Source organism: Phodopus roborovskii, unplaced genomic scaffold (genome assembly GCF_943737965.1).
Source record: "Phodopus roborovskii unplaced genomic scaffold, PHOROB, whole genome shotgun sequence".
Taxonomy (NCBI): domain Eukaryota; kingdom Metazoa; phylum Chordata; class Mammalia; order Rodentia; family Cricetidae; genus Phodopus; species Phodopus roborovskii.
In genome coordinates, this window is record NW_026125281.1 from 6144866 (window position 1) to 6169373 (window position 24508).

At 35.9% G+C, this 24508-nt stretch overlaps 1 pseudogene; it reads left to right on the forward strand.

Moving 5' to 3' along the window:
• The window catches only part of LOC127230911 (GTP-binding protein 10-like), a 47146-nt pseudogene extending 32838 nt beyond the window's left edge, over positions 1–14308 (forward strand).
• Positions 14309–24508: the final 10200 nt, after the last annotated feature.

The window sequence follows — 24508 nt, forward strand, 5'->3', positions numbered from 1 at the left end:
ATGTGAACTATGGTCATCTCTTTAATATTTCTAGTTATTTATACTTTTTAATTTTTGAGTATTCAGCACCCTAGTTCTGTTTAAAAACATTTGCTTCACAGTGTGAAAGTCAGCATAACATGTATGCTTTATTTCCTTAAATCAGCCATATGTCCTAAAAGTTAACACTTTCATAATCACTTCTTTCAGATTTAAGATATTACCACTACATTGATTTTAGAAATAGCTGCCATAGTGTGCAATCTCACCATTAATAATTCTACCTACCTGTAACTCAGTGCCTACCCATCCACATTTCCTCCAACACAGGCAATGTGTTCACCTCTGATTCAGCATTCTGCTCTCTGATTCTCTGATAGTAAACTTCAAATTCTATGTGTGAGTGATGCCATGTGGCCACATGTCTTTCTGTTACTGGCTTATTTTAGTTAACCTCAATCTCTATCTCCATCTGTGATGTGATAAATGACTTGGTATTACTTACTTTCCCAGCCAGAATTCCAATTTGTAGGCAGTCACTTATTGTGCATATCTATTGCATTTCTTTACAGATTCATCAGTTGATGACACTTAGGTTATTTGCACCTTTGGCTAGTCCAGGCATTCCTTAATGAACGTGACAGTGTATAACAGAAAGCAAATCGACGTCTCGGTCCTATGCTAAAAAGGACAGGACACTTTCACCCATGGCCTTTGCACAGAGTATGATATGTACTTTAGAGCACCACAAAAATTTCCTTTGTATGGATCAAAGTCAAAACCTCAAGAATTGGTATAACTCAGCCTAACATGTTCGCAAAAATTTCTGGGAGAGTTTTTTGCTATTTAGTACTACTACTTAAATACATGTATTTGTGATGGCTGCATATAACTCTCTCAAAGAGTATGAGAATTTGACAAATGGTCCTTTCTTCAGTACAAAAGTACAAGTTGACACTAATCCGGTGCTCTTGTGCTTGTGTGTGTGCGCGCACACGTGTGTGTGTGCATGTACATGTGAGTGCATAAGCAAATGTATTTCTCTAAATGTAGACTGCTTGATCCATATATTTCTTCTCTCTATATTTTTATGGCTGAGTGTACGGCACTGTGCTCTTTCCTGGGGAGTGACAGATTCTTTAGTTAACCATAGTTCTTTCTGTAGGGTTGAGAGCGTGTGGACTTTTTGCCATCCACTTTGGGATTTCCGTTAGTATCATCCTTGTTCTGGTGCAATTGTATACTCATATTTCTGAGGCCTTATGGGTTTGTTAATTTAAATTTTTTTGCTTTGTTGGTGATTAACCTGGATATATATATATTTCATACTGGATATGTTAGGTTGAACACCTTTATAGTCACAATAAGAAGTACTATGAGAACACAATTTTTAAATTCCCTTCTTTGAAGCCCATGCGTACATTTTCTATCTTGATTTATGACATTGGTCATTGCTCTACATCTGTGGGAAATGATCCATGTCAGTCTAATGCCTGCTACTGTCTGATTAATTGTCCCCATTACAGACACTAAGTGATGTGGTGTCAGCACATCTTAACCTGAGAACCCTTAGTGGCTCTGACACCAATATTGATATGTCCCTTTATGGCTGTGGTGAAATTTGCCCCAGTTTGCTCTGTGAGTTGTGCAATACCTATAAGACTCCTTTCCCACAGCTCCTGAGAGCTACCTTCTCATGCGTTGCTTGTGGTGATGTTTACATGCAGGACAAGTGGCCAGCTGCTCTGCTTATTGGTTGGATTTTGGGTTTTTTGTTTGTTTGTTTTTGCCCTGTTGCATTGATTGCTTACATCTTTGTGTTTGTAATTAGATTCCTGATAAAAAGGTTTCAACAGTCTCAGCTTTAATAGGGCTTTCCATGATGAAAACCTAAGCAAACTATACAACTAGTATTTGATCAAGGACTTTTTCCCATGACACCAGACACATTCACAGGCTGACATAAAGCAATGTTCTTCTTTGTATGTATGCATATATCAAAATAATTTAGCATAAATAGAATGCTAAGATATTTAAAAAAAAAGCCTCAAAAGTAACTTTCAAGATTAGTGGTGGAAATGATAAGATATATATATATATATATATATATATATATATATATATATATGTATGTATATATATATATATATATATATATATATATATATATATATGCACACACACACACACACACACAAACGATTAGTTCTCTTAGGATCAGAAAACATTTTTAGGAAAAACATTTTGACAACTGAAAGGACTCCTACTCATTGGGGGGAAATGCTCTTTTATTTTAATGAAATACCATCATCTGGGAAATGGACTTGAAGTTACAAAAACCACTTACCATAGATTTTGGCATCTTAAAAATTGTTACTTGTTATTTTATATTTAAAACAGAAGAAATAAACCAAGTGGTAAATAGTATCTCTGAAAAACTGACTTCAAGCCTGGAAAGTAACTTTCAATCCTCTGAAAGCCATGGTGGTTCATCTTGCCAATGCTGGCTAATTTCAGCATTAAACTTCATTCGGTTATAACTAAGAGGTGTGCCTGATGCCTGATAGATATTTAATGAATAAAGGAATCAAATACAAACTAATACAGGAAGTTATACATCAATAATAATATTCATAAAACATACTAAGAGAAAAGTCATCATCTCAGTATTTCTTTCCAGTGAATGAGGTATTTTGTTCTTAACTACTTCTGTAAGTGTTTCAGATTTTATACAATGTACTTTGATAATACTTGTCATCCCAAAATTTTCCAAGAATACCTCATTTCCCTATATATTCAACTTCATTTCCAAAAAAAAAGGTTATAACCAATTTGAACTGCCCAAAATATATATTCTTGCTTTTGTGCTTTCATTGGAATGTGACCAACTCTTGTCTTATAAAATAATGCAGCTTATCTAGGAAGCATTTAAACATACATGACAAATGCATTGTGTTTTATTCATTCTGGTGCCTTTTGACATAGGGCTGATGTCTGTTCCTTTCTGTGTAAAATAAAGGTCACAAGGAACATTGAGTGTAGATAAATTGGGGTAACAATTTCTGTTCATGGTTTTCATATTTTAATGTAATTGAAAATTAGATGCAAATTGTAGACTATCCACCAAAAAATTCACATCTCTTTAATTGTTACTTTAGAATGAAGTTGATTTTTATTGTCTCCCCCCCAAAAAAAAACCTGTAGTTTTACAGTTATAATTGACAAGATAGCAAAATAAAGATAGCATAAATAGACGTGTTCTAAGTTCATTTATGCCTCTCACTTGAAAATATGTGATTTTCTCACAATTTCAACATATATGTTAGAGGACAAGAATTTTATAATTTAAGTTGAAGCCAAGGACATGGCAGTATTACCTCAAGACTGTGATCTTTCTATACATTTTGGAAAATTTCCTCTTCAACTTCAGGACAGTCAATAAACAAGAACATCTTGATAGTCTGTCAATCTTCTTTCCCCTTAGACAATGATTCTTTTTATTTAACTATAATTTAATGGAAGAGAGTTCTCATTCATTTGTCTTTCAAGATATTTTGGTTTTAGTGAAGTCACTTAATGGAATGTTCTCACCAAGTTTCCTTTGGTGATCCAGAATTGACTATGAGGTCCAGACTGTCTTGTTTGCCTGAGAATTCTCCTGGTTGTATTTTTGGTCAAGCGCTTCTTTGAATATGGTAGAACCACAATAGTAAGAAACTCTTCTTGATGCTTTATTTGAGAAAAAATTTGCCACGGCATCGATCCTTTTGCTTGTAATATTACCTGTGATCTTTTAGATAAAGCATTGCAGTGGTTGGTCTGGAACACTGAATTGATGAGAGACACAGCACCCCAGTTCCATGCTGCGTAAAAAGGATGATGTGAGAAGGAGAGCAGCATTCATCTCTCTTTGATTTCTGACTGTGGATTCAATGATCAGGCACTGTTCAATCTTGTTGCCAAGCCTTCCACTCCATAATGAACTGAAACTCAAGCAACGATCCAATATAAAACCCTCATCTCCTATGTGGCCATTGAGAATATGACATACAACAAGAAAAGTAACCAATGCAGGTGGTGTCCACCAGAGTTCTTCCTTGTGGGGCTGCCCTTTGCCCTTTGAAATCAGTTATTGATTTCATCAGTATATACAGTTACTTTTATCCCATCAAAATTCAACTACATATGTTAGTAACTATTAATGACAACTAATTCAAACAGAGCATTTCACTAATTTACTGTCCAGCAGATTTACAAAAAGGGGTAGATTTATGACAAGTACTATATACAATATAATATTGTAATTCTTTATGAGCAAAAATGCCACAAAATATTGGTATGATTTCTTTTTTAAATTTTGAGGTGGGACCTCACCATGTTTCCGTTGGTGGTCTGCAATTCACTATGAAGTCCAGCCCAGTCTTCAAGTAATAGAAACCTGCTTGCTACTACTTCTCTGGTCCTTGGATCCACCTGCCTGGGCCTCTCCAGTGCTGAGATTAATGGTGTGCACCACGATCGCCCTGCCATTGTTATAATCTTTCATGAATAGAAACTTTTACAAAATTTCGCATTTATTATTTGCCAATTCCCATCACTTTGTTTAAAGATGCTTCATACATTTCTTCTCTTTAAATTCATAACACACATAATAACCAAGAGGCAATGAAAGCATGGATCATATCATAAGTTATAATACAGCAATCGATACAGACCTGACTGAGCGGCGTGTGCCCACCACGTAGTCAATGGTATAAACACAAGTAATAGTAAGTACAGGAGAGAAAAACATGGATGAATTTGAAGGGGGAAAAATGCTCAGAATGACCATTTTCAAAGTTTCTTTTTTTGTTTCTAGTTTTGAGAGAGTGTGTGTTCATTTTCCAGTTCTTTCTTCATGTTTCTTTTGAGGCCTATATGTTACATGATACTTAATACAAGATGAAGAATGGCAGCTTCCCATATGTCCTAATGGCTACTTCCTGGGTCAGCTAAGGGGAAGTCCTTACACCTCCATCTCTTGCTTTACAAATCTAGGACACAGTTTCCTCACGGGACTTCTAGCGTTCTCTCCTGCATGGTGATCACGTATTTCGCAATTAATTCGGGGGATTGTATCAGGTTAAATAATATTTTAGAGCTCCTGGTATGGTGTGGCATCCCAAGAGCATACAAAGCACGGACAGGGAGAAGATAGCTTCGTGTTTATTGCAGTTCAGCATGCCACAGTCATTACAGCTTGTAGCAATTATTGAGCATGAATGCAAAATACTGTGCTTTCTTTCCCAGTATGCCTTCCAGCAGACTAGAAACTTAGTGTGTCCATTAAGTTAAGTCTGCTGTCAAATTTCCATAAAATGTTGTGGTACGGAATAGCAGCTTAAATATTTCCAAATTGGAGCCAATCTTCAGAGTTTATACTCTAGTGTTTGTGCAAGTAATTTGTTTAAATATTAATAATCATGATAAACCGGCAAAAGTCAGAGACCATCGCATGACGATTTAGACTTTTACACCTGGAGAAAATAGGTAAAATATTTTATAACATTGGAAGCTGTTTTTTAAATTCAGTGTTTAGGGAATTTATGGAGATTTGACATATTAAAAAAAAAAAGGAAGAAAAAGAGAAAGTGAGGAAGGAAATTAAGAGAAAGGATTTTAAAAAAAAGCATAAATACAGAAGGACAGAAGGATCAAAAAAAAAAGCATAAATACGGTAAATGTAGAAATGTCAGGAAAATGTGACTCAAATTTTCTACTCTCTTACATACCATCACAGGAATAGAGGCAAAATGAAACTGTAGCTGGAGTCAGGACTGTGTAACAATGTAGTGATATCTTGTTTATTCTTTAACAAAAAAAGCTTACCTGAATATCTCAGAGAAGAGCTAGCCACTAGTTAACTATAGAGGCCTGGATGTCTGTACAGGCACGAAGTAGCATGGCTGGGCAGAGAGAGGAAGTTATAAGTCTGGAGGAGACAGGTGCTCAGTCTGTTTTTGGCTGGGAAGTTAATGAAGTAACTTACTCCTTCGTCTCTCTAGTCTTTCAGCATTTTCCCTTATACCTGACTCTGGGCTTTTATTGCTAAGGCCTATTAGAATTCATGTCACATAGCAATGCCCTATCAACAGCATCAAGCAGAGATAAGCCAGCACACCCATCTGTAAAAACAAGAGTGATTTTCTGCCCGTCACCATGTCTGAAAATTGAGAAGGTGACTTAGCTTCATTGTAAAAACTGGTCTTCTCTACTATGGAGTGTGAGCTGCACTGTTACTGTAGGGAAGGGATACAGCATGCTTATGACACTGCTTTTACCTATGCCCTAAAATCATTAGTCACCCATAAGGACAAAGACTCTAAGTGTCCATTGAATCCTGAAAAGAGACAAACCACACCTCTCAACTCTCTATGGATTCCTGTAGAACGCCTGGAAACAGTGATCTGTAAAAGTCCCAGCTCTGGACCTTGCTTCTTACTATGGTGGTTCATGTTGTTCTGACTGCTGCCTCATCATGTACTGTGAAATTTTACACAGCCACGTTGTCTTCGAGGCAGATTTGATGCATTGATATGCATAATGATCTTACAAGGTGGCGTACAGTAAAATGAAATTAAATTCATCACATTAAGGTCTGACTGTATTTGACAATGTTTTTCAAATACTCACTGTGGCAAATTTCTAAGCATCAACACACAGGATAGCAGGGAGATGGACTATTAATTAAATTGAAACGTCACTCTGAATATAAACCTAATCTCACACAGTTATGATTCCTGGACTGTCTTGACTTAGATAGCACAAAGCTGTCCGACCAGCATGTACTATGGGCCCTCTTAATATATGTGCAATCATATTGCCATTTCTGCAAAAACACACATTCTATTTGTGTGTTTCTTAGGTTTGTTGTTGTTGTCGTTGTTATTTTTCTGTACAACAACGTATCTAAATTGGGTGAGTTTTAAAGAACAAAACCTTCTTAGAGTCCCATAGTCTGAGAAAATCAGGGATGACACATTGCAGGGACTGAAGATCAGAGGAATGCTGGAGCCTCGAAGTCAGCAGTGTGGGAAATTGCCTGATATTGTTCATGGCCTGATCAAACCTTTAAAAGCTTCTTGTCTTAATGTCAGCACATTAGAATCACCTTCATTTTTGAAGAGACCCATTTAAGGCAAAACAATGTACAGAGGAAGGGGAAATAAAAATCTAGAGACCTGTGTGCATAACAGTTCATACTAATGCTGCCGTAAGAGGATAATGATAATGTTCTTGATAGTGTTCAACTACCTGAGGCCAGGTTTTGTGTCACCGAAAGATTAATACCGATAATATGTAAAGTGTGTAGAAAACTGTTTACATATTTAAGTGCTAATATTACTGTTATTATTGTTATTCTCTATTGAACACAATAGAGAGGAAGTTTATAAAGCTGTTATTATGACGTTCATTATCACCTCCACTGAATCTTTGCTAGGATGAGAACGCAGCATTGTGGAATCTTTTTTTCAATGTCGCTTTAAATGGGGATATCTATGAGGTACAATAAGAGCATGTCAGAAGGATAACACCCTACCAATACTTCTCCCCTAGAATCTAAGTCACTGCTAATAACACATGACTTAAAGGCAGGTCTTAGCCAACTCTTAAAATTTGGCATCACAGAAAGAATAATGTAGCTTAGGCTATTATTGCAGATATGAAAGTCCACTAGACTTCTACTGAAGCAAATAATAGTATTTACAGATTGATATTCATTTATTTTGTAGAAATTTATTTAACTCATGATGGCATGAGACAATCTAACATGCAATCTTCTCTCCCAGAGCTTCCGTCCTGATTTCATTTCTTCTAATGAATAAAACATATTAGATTTGCTTACAGCAGAAAACAAAAAAAATGTAAGAATTCATAACATTGAAAATGATGAAATGATTATTTTTTATTTGGAAGCAGTCTTTCTAATACTAATTAAATTTATATATGCTATGGTTATGCAAAATCACTTTCATTATGTAAACTGTTTTTTATAGAAATGTTATAAAAATGAAATCACTCAACATAAATAGCAAGTAATGGGTAGTCATTGCCAAAGGGTTAGCATTTAGACTGTATGAAGAAATTCAAACACTCATTAGCTATGCAGGTTTGGAATTTCCCAAGGAACCGCCTCTTGCCTGGTCACTAAACACCATCCCTGCCCTTCTTGAGACCTGGACTTAAAGCCCCAGTTAACCCACAACAAAGAATCTGCTTTTGCACCCCATTCAGGCTCTTGGTGGTATTTGGGGGTTCTGGACTTTGGGCATAACAGGAAAAAAAATAATTTACAGATTGAAAAGCCCACTCCATATGGTGGGGTACCTTGCTCAGCCTTGGTACAGGGGAAGGCTTTGTCCTGTCTCAGCTTGGTATACCAGACTTGGTTGACTACCCAAGGAAGGCCTTACCCCCTCTGAGAAGTGGATGGGGGTGGGAAGGGACGAGGTGTGTGGGGGGGGACAGGAGACAGGGAGGGTGGGAACAGGGGTTGGTATGTAAATTAAAAAATATTTTTAAAATAAAAAAATAAACAGAAAAGTCACTGATGCTCCCTTGCTTATTATAACACTTCACACAATAGTAAAAATGGAAATAGTGTCAATGTCTATAAGTTGATAAACGGCTAACAAAGTACAACCATATGCATATTAGAATATTCTCCAAACCCAAGAATGTTGGGTGGGGCTGGAAATCATTATGTGAAATTAATTGTACAACAAAGACAATTACCCAGGGTCCCACGATTCTGTTTGCATATATTATCATAAAAAAGGCAATACCTTTTATTTTACGGTACAATAACTGATATCATAGAATTTTCTCTAGTATGGATAATAGAATTTACACATACATACATATGTATGTATGTATACTATTTATAATTAGGACTTAGAATACTGCATTTAACTTCATTAAAGAAAGAAGTCTGGTTTGGGGATTTATACTAGAGTGACTGTAATATTAAGTATTATAGTATGTCTCAAAAAGATGAAAGAAGTTTGAAAATCATTCTGTGAAAACGTCTTTTATACACATATCACAATGCCACATATCATCATGTGTTTTTTGCATACCCATGCATATTTGGGGGTTTTACTTTTTGGCAAACATTTTCTGAACCAGAAACTTACAGTATAGACGATTCCTTTCTTTCTATTAATGCCATCTGTTATCTTTACTTTCCCAGGACCTTATTATGGATGTAGAACAAAGTTGAACATTTTGTTTCAGATTCTCTTTTTTGTAGGCCAAGCATACATTGGCATTTTAAGCAATTTAACTTTACTTGAATAAGTTGTGGAGATTTTCCTGAATAAGTTAATCAAGTGGAAAAGTGTGGCAGCATATTTTGAAGAGTTTAAATATGTTAACTATGTTTGAAATTGAGTCTATATATTTAACAAAAAGTATTTATGCTTCTTTTCAAGCCAATCTCATGTCAGGAGTAAAAAGCACTCCTCATCCCTGAATGAATAGGAATCCTAGGAATCCTCGCCTTTTTTCCCTTTAGGCATTCAAATAACATTAGCCCTTAAATGTGGTAATTTGCCCAAAAAGTTGCCTGAACTCCAAACAAAATACTCTGCAATTTCACTTTATTTCCTTTTATTAAGTATTCTTGAATAGTATACTAAAACAGTAAATGTCATCTCTCTTTTATCCTGGGTGAGGTAGACTCATTATAGCTGAGCCTCTATAAGTGAATGAGATGCGATTCTGAGCTTTGGAAATGCCCTGAGCCCGAGATGTGGGCAGGTAATCATTATCTGTGTTCCCTATATACAAAATCTCTGGCACCACTAATTGCATTTTTTAAATTCATTTTCTCTCTCTGTTCTTTTCACCCCCTCTCTGGTGTCTGTGTGTGTGTGTGTGTGTGTGTGTGTGTGTGTGTGTGTGTGTGCGTGCGTGTTTGTGGTTCCTTTCATGGTACTCTGTCTCTCATCTATGCAAACTCCAATTACACATTCATTTGTCCACACGTGTAACTTCTGAGATCTGCTGTGGCTATTGACTTTATGGGACAATTGATACATCAAAGAACCGAATCAGGAAGTCAGATAAAATTTCTCTTCCTAAGGCTCACATTGACTTTACAGATTGGTGAGAGGATTCAAACATTAAGCTTAACCAGATAGCTTGAATAAACATTAGTATTCAAATTCATGCTGTGTATCAAACTATTGCAAACCTTTTATTCTTATTAGATCACGTGTGTGTGTGTGTGTGTGTGTGTGTGTGTGTGTGTGTGTGTGTAACCAAAGAAAGTTTTCTGCACTAAATATCTGAGAAGTAAAATCATCCTTGTCTAATGTTTACTATAAGGGATAATTAAATCTTAATTAGCTTCATCACTGGTGAGTCATTCAGGAAATATACAGTATCCTTTTTGATTGCTCTATATACAAAATTACAACATTTAGTCTTCTCATCCATTTTTAACATTTAAAAATTTGGTGCTGAGTTTAACAGGGTTAAACACACATCTGATGAGATAGCAGGATCATCCACAGAAATATATTCAAATGATCACTGAAGTAATTACTTTGAATTACAACCTGCAATTACTTTCTCCTCCAAGCCCAGACTTCTGTCTGTCCTACAGAAATTTAAACTCGGCAAATCAAAAATGCTTATTACTAATTAATTTCTTTCCCCTGTATTCTGCACTTCAGATTATAAAAATTCCATCCATCCCATCTCACAAGCTAGAAATCTTTTTGCTTTACATTCTAATTTAACTTTGACATTTGGCAATATTTGTGAATTTCCTAAAAATTAAATAAACAAAAGTAAGGTGTACTGTTATAGAGTAATTTCCCAGCATGTATGATGTCTTAGCTAAACATCTGAGAACCACAAACCACAAAAACATTTAAATAGGGACAGGATGTTTCACTCAATCAGCAGCATGCTTGACTCACAAGCACTGAGTTCCATTAGACATATTCTAAAATGCAGGTAATGGTGGCTGATGCCTGTAATCCAAGAGCTGAGAAGGTTGAACCCAAAGCGTCCCATGGTTCTCACTGACTACCCAATATGGCCTACCTAATGACTTCTGAGAGTCATTGTCTCATAGGAGGCAGATGGTGTTCCTAAGGATAACACCCAAGGATGACCTATGACCTCTCTTTCTCTGTCTGCCTCTCTCCACACACACACACTTCAAAAATAATAACTTAATCAGCAAAATTATGTTTCCTTAAATCATAGCCTTCCCAAACACAACATAAGGGTTTCCCTTATATTGAATCCTGCCTCTCAAGTCATAGTTTTGTACACAAGAGAAACTGATCTGAAATGTATCTAAATCCAGACAGTTACAAGTAGTTCACTCTTTGTCTAAATATATATGGCAACTTTTATGTTTGTTTGCAAAATAAACCACGGTGTTTCCTGCCTAGACTCATATCTTACCATGTATCATCTCCTTTCTAGATACTCTGCATACATACTTTTATGCCATAGACAGAATAAACCTTTTTACCATAGACAGAATAAAAGACAATGGCAGACTTAAAAGTTGGATCATTGATAATGTTAACATGGCCCTTTGGGATGTGTTCTCTGATGGACTTTTTTTGGAGTGATGCAATACATGTCTATTCCCTTCAGAAGGAAAACCTACAACAGACCGAAGTAGGAATACCACCTAGTCCAATTTGGTAAACCAATTAGTTTTATTGGGTTTATTTAAGAGAATATGGTTGAAGAGCAGAAAAGTCTCACAGATAGCTGCAAATTACCAAACGGCAACCCCAGTATGGGTGGTAGTTGTCAAATGCTTAAAACCAGAAGCATATTTCATAGCCTGCATGCAGCCCAGGGTTGGAAAGTTTCCATTCCTCATGGTTTAATTAGTCTAAGCCTCTTCCAGTCAGCTTGGCTGGTCTCTACATCCTTCAGACTTCTTCATCTTGTCTCAGAATCTCCTTTACAGTTTGGCTCATCTGAGAGTAACTCTCAATACTTTTTATTGTTTATTTTTGGGTGGGAGTTGCCAGTAAATCTGGTTTGTTTCAGGGACTTCCTTAAACTATGTTGACTTATTTTCTTTCTGTTTTAAGGAGCTTCTGGGCAACATGGAATGTTTCAGTCTTGAAAGAAACGGTTACACAAGGAGCTAGCTATAGAAACATTGTTACATGAAGTCTGAAATCACATCTTACAAGTCTATGAATGTGTAAAGGATACTTCTCACTTTATAACTCAGTACAAAAATATAGATTTAATGAAGAATGTGAATGGATATGAAGTACTAGTAACACACCATGAAAAAAAAATCTAAGAATTATTATTGAAAGTCTTTAGTAAGTATCAAATGAATGAATGTTCATTATAGGTAACATGGTTGAATAATGGTGATGTCATTTTGTCTCAATCCAAAGAGTTGATTACCTATCAATTATAGCTTTTCATTCCTCCAACAGATTCACCCAACCCAGGAAGAGTAAACCTTACCATATTCTGCATTTCCAACTTTGTACTAGGTGTGTCAGACAGCGTAGCCCTTGGCCTTATTTGGAAATGTTTATTCACTGGGACTTAGCAGCTAACATCAAGCTTGCCTCTGAAGTTCACTGCTCCAACTCTTCCCAGGCTTCAGCCTCTTCCCATCCCTCCTGAGTACAGTCTTCCCAGAACTTGGTTCATTTCTTCGGGAATATTCTCCTTCCTTCTGGAAGTGAACGTGGTTTTTGGTAGATAAGATTTTATTAGGAAATGTAATTTTAGTTTGTTTTCTTTTCCCTTTTGTTGCCCTAGAAGAATGTTTCAGGGAAGGCAGGTTCCTTATTACCCCATAAAGAGATACAAACAAACAGAGACTAGTGATGCAAAACTCTAGAGATATTAAATTTTTTACTAAAATATGCTGAACAAAATGTTGGCAGGCAGAAGGTTTCACCTAAAGATAAAGATGCAGTTATCAAACAAGGGTTATCTTGAATTTAGCTAAATAGTGAAGAATCACAAGGCTTGAAATAAACATGGCATTGGGTAGAATGAGAAATGTTAAGTCTGGGAATATTAGCAGCATCTTTTTACAGACCATCACTCTGTTATTGGAATAAAAAAAGTTCCATACTAAATTCTATTCTGAATTGGCAATATTGAAACCCATCAACAAAACCCCAAAATATCAAATCACCTTTTATTGCAAAGCAGAATAAAAACTAGCTAAAACTAAAAGTCTGTGTGGGTTCAGTGGGAGGGAGTTCTGCCTGTTCGCGCTCATGGTGTGCTTTGTGGAGAAAGTATGGAAATTTCATTGATAACTCTTCACCAAGGAAGGAAGTGGTGGAATGGGTCACCCTCATTTAGGTGGAGAATGTGAAAGAGATGGTGAATTCTGGGTTGTATGACTTTAAAACAACTTAAAAACAAATATCCTGAGAAACTGTTTGTGGCTTGAGCAGGTGCAAACAGTTGAGTTAGTGCGCTGAAAGGCTCCAAAGAAAATGACTGTGAAATCCCTGTGCCTGGGGGTATTTCAGTAACTGATAAAAATGGTAAAGTTTTAGGAGAACTCAATAAAGAAGAAGATAGAATTCTGGTTTCTAGAGGTGTCCCTTGGTGGTAAATTACCTACAAATTTCCTGCCTTTGAAAGGCCAGAAGCAAGTAATTCACCTTGACCTAAAAGTTATAGCTGATGTAGGTCAAGTGGGGTTCCCAAATGCTGCAAAATCTTCCTCGCAGATTATGCATTTACAACGCTAAAGCCTGAACTTAAAAAGATTACAGACTATGATTTCAAACAGATTTCAGTAGCTGATCTCTCAGGTTTGATAGAAGGAGCACTTAAGAGCAAAGGAACCGGCCACAAATTCCTCAACATTTTAGAGAGAACCAGACGACTGCCTTTTGTTGTTGACATTTCTGGATTTCAGCTCCTTTCTGTAACTCAATACATAACTGCCTTTGAAACTATAGTACTTCTTTCAAAAGAGCTGGAGTTATACAAAGAGGAACCGAAGACAAAACCTGCACTCTTGGAAGTTAATAAGGTGGACTTGCAGGTGCCCCAGTTAAACCTGAAGGACTGATGAAGTAGCTCCAGCACCCTGCAGATTTTCTGCGTTTATTGGAAAAGAGAAGGCAGTGGAGTTCCAACATATCATCCCCATCTCAGCAGTTACTGGGGAAGGGATGGAAGAGTTGAAGATCGGTGTGAGAAAGTCACCGAAGGAGCAGGACAGCAAAGACAGCGATGCACATATAGGAGACAATTGCTTAATTTGCAGATTTCCAATACAGCAAATGCAAGTGGAGATTATTAATGATAGGGAAATAAAGGGTAAAGAGATATTGCTCAAAAGATACAAAGTTTCAGTTAAACTCTGCAGATATGTTGGATAGCTTATTGTTAGAACAGTGTATTATATTTTAATAATTTGAAATAAAATAGATTTTAAGTGTTCTGACTACAAAAACCGGAGAAAATATATTTTAAATTAGTTTGACTCTGTATTTCAAAAGACTCTGTGTATGATAAAGACACATGTGTAATTTGCATGTGTCAGGTAAAAATGATACGTCAGTTAAAAAATAGCTAAAATCTCAAAGTTTAGTATCCCCCCAAATAAACTGTACAATTTGTGAGACAAATTTATAATTGTTACTCATTTAGAGTGGTAAATAACTAACTGCAACTAGGAATAAAAGTACTCAGTAAAAAAAAAAAAAAAAAAAAAAAAAAAAAAAAAAAAGAACCCAGAAACTTAGGAAGTAGATATTAGAAAACAGGATTAGTAGTAGAAGTAGAAGATAGGGGGGAAAGCAAAAATTAAACCTTAAATTAATAAAGACTTATAGAGTATTATTAAACTAAGATTGAATGACTGGTTTGTTAGACATATCAAACTAAAGGATTCCATAGTCTACAAAGGGAAAGTCAATATGTGCCAAATTTAGAGCTTCACTTTTAAATTTTATTACTTACATCTAGTGGAAACATATTTATTCTATATCTTAGGCAAATAATGAGCTGAAAAATATTTGTACCAGAGAAGGAGATGAAATCATGCTGAGTCATTAAAAAGAAGCCAAGTAAAGCAGCAGACACAGAAGATATTTGTACATGACTAAATTTTGGGATCAGAAAGAAAGTAAAATTGATGAGAGAGATCAAAGATCAAAGTACAGAGTAGAGAGACGTATTATATTCATTTCCAATAAAAAAGTGATAGCTTTAGGGGACATTCACTAGCTAGAGTACTACTCGTGGTGTACTGCACTGAACACGGCCCATTCATTTCCAGTGGTCCAGTCATAGAGGGCAGATACAAATCAGGCAATATACTAAGAAAAAACACATAATGCTAAAGAAGTATCAGGCTACACAATTACAAAAATTATGAAAAGTAAACTGAACATTTATGAGTAGAATAACAATAAGGTCATAAGGTTAAAAAACTATTATTTATATTAAAAATGAAACTGTATATTATGCTTCATGTAAACTAAGATACATCCTGTTATCTTAGTTATTTAACAAAATTTTATGAGACTTTTAGCTTAAAAATTATCTCCCTACAGTGAGTAAAGCTGTTTTATATTTAGCCCATCTATACTACTGATGTTTCCAATATAGTTCTTGGCATATGAAAAACTAGTCTTTCTTTGACTCTTCATACAACTATCAAATCTTGTTGTGGCTGTCTTTTTAAATTTTGTTATTGTTAATATATTAGACATTATATGCTATTTAGAACTTACTTAGAAAACTATTTCTAAATAATACAGGAGAGGAAACTAAATGGATTAGTAAATGAAAAACAGTATCTTTATTCATGTTATTCTCAAACTATGCCATTCACTTGTGACTTTTTACTGATGGGCATATTTGATTTTCAATGAGAAATGTTTTAGACAAATATTAGTGTCATTTCTGGTTAGAAGGGGCAAGTGTCCACAATTGCATTGGAGATTGTGGGCTCCAAGGAGAAGACTTCTTGACTCTAGAAAGGCAAATAGGTCAGGGGTGAGAGGAGACAATGGCCTTTCTGTTACTAGTGTTCTTAGACTCTTCCAACTTCTACTGGAAGGTCTCCAGCTAAGTTTTCTTTTTCACAACAGCCTCATATTTCATCATTTTCCACATGGCTATATTGTAGTGTATTCTTCTAGAATAAAGAGGCTAGTGAGCTGGATCAACAGTTTATTCCTCCTTGGGCAACGGAAACAAGTTTATTTCTGAGCCTCTGTATCCAGAAGCATGAAAATGCATGTACCTAACACAAATCCACAAACACACAGAGAGACACACATACAGAAACACTCCCACACACTTAAAGTATCCAACACTCTACACAGTCTCCCAGCCAACTGCTACTGCTTAAAGAAATGGGAGGAAATAGTAAGGCCTAAGATGTAGAAGTCATTTGTCTTTACCTTTTTTGTCACCTTGCAAATATATTATTTTCTGCCTTGTTCCTGATATCCCTCGTGGAATGTGACTCTCCTGATGTGTTATTATGGCTTTGTATTCAGAGCTGTGGCATTCTCTTGTGTCTCTACCTTGGTATAACTCGGTTCATTGCGATCAGAGGATTCTTTTCTTGCAAAACAATTTCACCCACCGATTTGCAGGTATTCCACTGTGATTGTTTCGTTTCGTGTGTGTGTGTGTGTGTGTGTGTGTGTTCCCCACAAGCTTTTTACACAAATAATTAAAAGAACCAAGTAGAAGGCTCAGAGAGGGAATTCTGAAGGGGGTTGGGGGAAGTTCATAAATAAATGGCCTAATCTCCAAAGTAATTGACATTACACTTCCAAATGAGGCTATAAACAGATATTTTCTAATTCCCTTTATAGGTAGGTATGCACCAAGCATGGCTCAAATAAAACTGTTGTAGTAAAAGCCTATGGGAATTGTAGTCTTTGAAATATCAAGTTTCATAAGGTGATGGGCTTTGACAGAATTTTAGATAGAATGCATTTTTCACTAAAATTTAAAATAACTGTCATGATGGTATTAAAGCCATAGTCATTATTTTAATAAATCTTGCATATATGAATTTAAATGATACATTTTCATAGTATGCAATCTTACTGTGGAGGGAAGTGTTCCATCTTTTCCGGGTGTTTGTTGATATCGTAAAACCATTTTAAGAGACTTTTGTTTTCAAAGAGGAAATAATATATACTGGAGTCTAAGGTCTTCTACTTCAATATGTTGATAACTTAAGGAAACACTGGTCTTTCTCCCACTTGCAAAGAGACTAGGAAACTTCATTAAACACTGGCTGGGCTCAAGGAAAGTGTCATCAACTCAGCAAGATATTTTGCTGAATCGTCGAAATACACAGAGCTAAAAGCATTAATTTTCCCTGAAAAGTATTCTTGAAATCTGTGCTGTTATGGAAACAGAAGCAAAGTCAGCTGAAAAGGTACAGTCAAATCTACCTTTAAGTGGAAATATATATAATCAATTTTGAGTGAAGTGTTGTTATTTATTATAGGACAAAATTTGATCCAACTGGGTTTTTAATGGAGACAATTTAATAAAGTACTTGATCAAATATCTCTTTCATATTGAAATGATAGCCCTACTTCTACAGTTCTACTGCTAGACCATTATTTTTTCTCAGTGGTTCCAAGAAATGCATTCCAGAAGCCATGGCTCGCTATGTAATATGAAGACAAAACCAAACAAAAATGAGAGAGACAGAGAGAAGCAACTTTTATGTAATAAAGAAATCAAATCTGACAATATTCTCATTAATGTGAGTCACAAAGCTTCTGTCCTTGCTTGCAATACAAAATAAGTGAAATGTAGTTTATGCTATAGCAATGAATGTCTCTGGTGGATAATTTACAGCACTTCCTCACAGCCCAAAGGACAAAAGTCACACACACCATGTGAGCTCCTGTGTATGGAAATGATGGCTCTTCCCATCCTATATTTTACATTGCATTTTCCCCCATTGGATCATAGTAGATCTTATCATTGATTCCATATGCTTTGTGACCAGAACACTTACTCTCAATAGTTGGCACTATGTGTATTCCTGAGACTTTTCCCCTATTCTGTGTATACACTCCTTACTCTTCGCTCCAGAACTTTGAAACATGGTTAATGTTTCAAGTGCTTTTTTTTTTTTTCTCACATGTACCTAACTATTTCTATAAGTCAGAGAATTTGGGGATTAAGGGTTGTAATTAGTAATTTCAGATAAGAGATTTGAGAAATATTAGCCCCCTATTGAATCTTCAGTGAAAATATTTAAGAATCAATAGAATTTCTTGGGAAATTTTCAGATATCACATGTGTGACTGAGAAAGCTAAAATGTGCCCAAAGAATCACCAATATAATGAGAGGAATTTTCCAAATTCCTATGCTGTCCTGTGAACTGCTTGGTCCTTGCTAAGTGAATGTATGATTCCACTGGTGCTTATCCCAGACTAGGGTTCACAGCTCTCATCACCTAAAATAGAATATTTTAAATAAATCTGTGCTTGTTTATCTCATTTGTTCATGACCATGAAGTAATTCTGTATTTATATGCAGATGGAATATTTAACATGTTAATATTTATCACTGACACAATTTTCAGCCTAGATAAATTGTAATTTAAATTATTTTTGTATGTCATTAAATGATTTTCTTTATTTTATGACAATGTGGATTACTGCATGGGTATCTCCCTTTATCTGTGAAACACAGTCTATGGCAATCCCTAAAATTTGGATGAAGTTCTTGAAAAAACAGTTTCAATAGCAATTCAGACCAAAATGTTTCAAATAAATCACCTACTTTACCTTTTCCTTAAAGTTCTGTGTAACTTTTTCTAGCGTATATGTAATGAATAGGTTTGTAATGAATACATTTGAGGTATGAAAAATAAATCTTGAGATAGAAACTTAGCCATTAGTAGAGTGATACCTTGCAAGCATGAGATTCGTGGTTTGACTCTTACAACCCAGCTAAAATTGCTTAGATGGTGATTTGTGATTGTCATTTCAATGCTTGGCAGGGGAAGGAATAGTTGATCCCTGTAATACACTGGTCTGTGAGTCTAGCCTAATAGGTTAGTAGCTTTGGACAGTTAAAATCTCAATATCCCAAATGATGTGAATGGGTTCTCTGAGTACAACACACTAGGTTGACTCTTGGTTTCCATTTTGACAAGTATGGACACAAATTCACACACACACACACACACACACACGTATAACCACAAGTATTAAAATGTTTTTAAAAGAAAATAAATGCATGAGGGTCTCAAACTAGAATATATCTTCTTTCTTGATTTGGAAATATATCTAAGAGAAATCACTAATTTTAATTCAAAAGACTTATTAATTACCGTAGTTCAGCCTCAAAGCCATCGTAAGTTACATTTGGTTAAGATTCTGTTGTTGTTGCTTTGTTTTTTTTTGTTTGGTTGGTATTTTTTTTTTTGAGACAGTGTATCTCTGTGTGACCTTGGCTGTCCTTGAACTCACCCTATAGACCAGGCTGGCTTCAAACTGAAAGAAATCTACCTGCCTCTGCCTCCTGAGTGCTTGGACTATGCTAAGATATATATAAATGTTCAGAAATCTTCTTTCACTGTTGAATATTCCCTCCAAGTGAGGGACTGGAAACTTACCTCAATCAGAGTAGAAATCCTTCTGTGTTCCATCACTGTATACCCATATTGCTGGCACTGTAGATGTGCTGCTGTCCTGTTATTGTAATATGAATAAAGATGACTATGTTGTACATATACTTACCTATCTTATATTTTAAATAATAACATATTTATTGTTTGATAAATGCATTTACACACATAGAACTCTATTTGATCATACTTGTCCCCTAAGTCTCAATACCCCCACCCTCCAGCCTACTCTTTCCTTTAAACTTTGTGTCCTTTCTGTGATGAAGGGAATCCGATTTGTGTTGGCCATATACTCATAGGTATGAACCCATCCACTGGAACATAGGAGATGCACCAAGAGTTGCATCTCACTGAATAATGAATGTTCTGTCTCCGAGAAGTCTGAAACTTTTATAGCTACGCAGATTACTCAGGTAGGGTAGATTGTGTTCATCAATATTTATGTAGACAAACTAGTGAAGTACACACTTAATATTATCTAGAAAACATCTCGAAATACAAACATACTAACAAATCAGCCAACTAAGAAGTGATTATAAATAGTTGTTGTATGTCTGGAGATTACCCAGGTAGGGTGGATTGTGTTCATCAATATTTATGTAGACAAACTAGTGAAATACACACTTAATATTATCTAGAAAACATCTCGAAATACAAACATACTAACAAATCAGCCAACTAAGAAGTGATTATAAATAGTTGTTGTATGTCTGGAGCTGGCAGGACAAGACAGTTTTACAAGGCAACAGAGCTTGGTGTTTTGGGGGTTTGCTTATGTTTTTCTAGATGCTAAAATATCTGTTGAAGCATACTGACTCTCCACCCTCAAGATCCAGTGCCATTCTCCTTCATCTGGGTCTGTGAGATTCTGATTGTACCAACTCTTGGAACTACCTGACATGTTCTGAATAATTTGATTTTCTGAAATAACTACCTAGTGTGAGTTTCGTGTTTTCTAAGATCTATTTGTTCCTGGGGGGGGGGGGGAAATGAGCACATTGTGATAGAATGTAATTTTACTTAATATCCTTTAGCAGTTTTTGAACACGTAAGCTGAATCTGACTTTACCTTTGTAGCCACAGAAATTTTACCCAAGTTGCTTTGCTTGGTATTATTTTAAACTTTAAAATGCATGTCATATATGAGTTGTAATGTATGTTAATTGTATACCATATTTTATTAAAATATAGCAGAAAATAAAGTCTGAGGAAGTTAAGAACTTGCCCTGAGGAATATGCCAAAGTTATAGTTGAAATTCTTATTTGTTTCTGGCTTACTTTTTCATAAAAGCTGAATTGATTTTTGTATGTTTTCATCATATTTTTCTCTCTGATGACTCAGTTTCTTTTATTTGTCATCATTATTATTTAACTTAGAAACAATATTGTTTTTTCAATTCCAGTTCCCACTTCCTCTCCTGCCCCTCCCCGACCCCATATCCCATCCTCATTCTGTTCCCCAGGGAAAGTGAGATCTTCCATGGGGGATCTACAAATTCTGCCACATCAGCAGACTGATTCCCAATTTCCCGAGGAACCACCATAATAATTTCCACAGTGGCTGTTCATGCTTGCACCCCCACCAGCAGTGGAGGAGAGTCCCCCTTTCTCCACATCCTCTCCAGCATAAACTGTCTTTGGTGTTTTTTATTTTAGCCATTCTGGCAGGAGTAAGATGGTATCTCAAAGTTGTTTTGATTTGTATTTCCCTTATGGTTAAGGATGTTGAGCACTTTCTTATATGTCTTTCAGCCTTTTTGATTTCCTCTATTGGAGAATTCTCTCTGCAGTTCTGTACATTTTTAAATATGGTTATTTGATGTTTGGGTGACTAGCTTTGCAATTTCTTTGTATATTTTTGATATCAGCCCTCTGTCAAATGTGGGTTTGGTGAAGTCATTTTCCCATTCTATGGGCTGCCATTTTGCTTTTTTGACTGTGTCCTTTGCCTTATAGGAGCTTCTCATTTTCAGGACGTCCCATTTACTAATAGTCAATCTCAGTGTCTGTGCTATTATATTCAGGTAGCAGTCTCCGGTACCAATTCGTTCAATGGTTCCTCCCACTTTCTCTTATAAGTGATTGAACATGGCTGGATTTATGTTGAGGTCTTTGATGCACTTGTAGTTAAGGTTTTTTTTTTTTTTTTTTTTTTTTTTTTTTTCATGGCAAAAGACATGCATCCATCACACACCAGCATCCATTTACACAATTTGTTGAAAATGCTTTATTTTTCACTGTATAATTTTAGCTTCTTTGTCAAAAATCAGGTGTTCGTACCTGTGTGGGTTAATATCAGGATTTTCTATTAAATTCCATTGGTCTACCTATCTATTTTTGTGCCAATACCAAGCTTATTTCAGGACTATAGCTCTATAATAGAGTTTGAAGTCAGGGATGGTGATGTCTCTGGAAGTTCCTTTATTGTACAGGGTTGTTTTGGCTATCCTAGGTTATTTTGTTTTTTCACATAAAGTTGAGTATTATTCTTTCAAGGTATGTGAAGAATTTTTCTGGGATTTTGATGGGAATTGACATTGAATCTGTAGATTATTTTTGGCAAGATTGCCATTTTTACTATGTGGATCCTACCTATCCAAATCATGGGAGATCTTTCCATTTTCTGGTATCTTCTTTAATTTCTTTCTTTAAAAACTCAAAGTTCTTGCTATAAAGGTTTTTCACTTGTTTGGTTAGTGTTACTCCAAGATATTTTATGTGGTTTGTGACCATTGTAAAGGGTGATGTTCACTCATATACATGAATTATACAAAATTAAAAAGAAGAATTTTTGAACATTAAAGCTAGGCAAACATGAATGCAAATGCTGGTTCTAACCTGTGTATGAAGTTTAAAACTGTTCTGATTCATCTCACCCCCCACCATGGAAAATTGTATGCATTTTTTTATTTAGATACAATCTTATTTTACATATGAATACAAGTTCCATGTCCCTGCCATCCTCCCTTTCCTTCATACCAACATTCAAATCCCACCTGCATGCCTTCCCCAGGGAGAGTGAGGCCTTCCACTTCATCAAAGTCTGTCACATCATTCTTGTAAGATAATACACTTCCTTGTCTGTATCATGAATTTTATGTTATTACAACCAAAGGCATTGTAGCAGGAAGACAATTACTAGATATTTGCCAGAGAATCCTCATTGCCTTAAAGGAAATAGAATTGTATTTCTTTTCCTCATTACAGATGTCTGTGGTGAGGCAGATCAGGGCAGATCTGAGGTGTCATTAATGATGGACTTCTATCTGCTGTATGCTCCCACACCAAAATCTATTGGTTTTAGAAAGCAAAGCTTTAAATGATGTTAGGTAAACAAATGAGTAACAGTACCAACAAAAAAAGAAAAGATGAAAAGATTCTGTGTCAAGAGACACTTTGAAATAAGGCTGTGTCAAGTACAGCTTTGGTAGGAAAAAAACAGCCATTGTTACAAATGATGTAGTTCCAAGACATTAAATTATCAGTGGAAACAAACTAAACCATAACAAAGCATGATGGTATTATTAAATTTAAAACAATGTGCCTGAGTTTCAATCTTCCTATTCCAAAAGCTAAACATGATCGACTATTTCATAGGAATACAACCCTATATAAGATTTTAAAGCAATTGCCCCAGCAACTGATTTTGAAAGCAAGTTCTGTTGTTATATTACAGAAAATAATATATATTTTTTAGACCTTTCAAGACTGAGAAGTACTATGTTTCTTACATTGTTGGTCTCATTGGGTGTACTGAAAAAGCGAATTTTATTATTTATTTATTTTCTTATTTTAAATATTGATCACAGTGCCTTCTACATCCCTCTCTCCTTCCCTCCCATTCCCCATGACCACCCTCCCATTCAATCACTACTCCCCCACTCCACAGGGAGAGTGGTGCCTTCCAGGAGTGGTCAACAGGGCTTTTCTTGCCCAGTTGGCTCACTGGTGGATCCCTGCTCTCTGAGATCTCACATGCACACTTGGGGAGAGTCTAATTAGGGCCATGGGAGGCAACAGTCTCAGACCTTCTCAGAGGCTGGTTAGAGGCTGGGTAGAGGCTGAGTAGGGCAGCCTGTATATATCCCATTGATGGTCTTCTTCTTCCCTTGATTGAATTTGAGATCCCTTCCACTGGAGGGAATTCATTGGTACTGTAATGTCAGTCAAAAACTCATGGTGGAGGAGGTCTTTGGCCATAGGTAGGAACTTAACTATTGAGTAGCTAAATGGACATGGATCCAAATGGCCTTCTAAGTGTTTATGTCTAGGCCTATAGACAGATTAGTACTACATGCCTTAATCAGAGAAGGTTCTCTTTGCAGTGAATGGTAATTAACGCAGAGACCCATGGCTGCTTAGGTGCTGAGATTAAATCATAGTGGATGATTTCTCTGATGTGTTCTTGGATTCAATTTGCCAATATTTTATTGAGTATTTTTGCATCAATGTTCATGAGGGCTATTTGTCTGTAGTTCTCTTTCTTAGTTGTGTCTTTGTGTGGCTTGGGTACCAAGGGAATTGTGGCCTTGTAAAAAGAGTTTGGTAATTAACCTTCTGGTTCTATTTTGTGGAACAAGTTGAATTTCTGGTAGAATTCTTCACTGAAGCCATCTGGCCCTGGATTTTTTTTTGGGGGGGGGGGCAGGGCAGGCTTTTGATGACTGCTTTGTTAAGTATCCAGAAATTTGTCCATTTCCTTGAATTTTCAAATTTTGTGGAGTACAGGTTTTCAAAGTATGACCTGAAAATTCTCTGGCAATTTTAAAGATGAGTTCCTGTTTTGCAAACCTCTTAAAACAATAACCACTGGATGTGATATATTTGATACATTTAATTTATTTCTGAGAGAAAACAGGATCTCTTAGGAA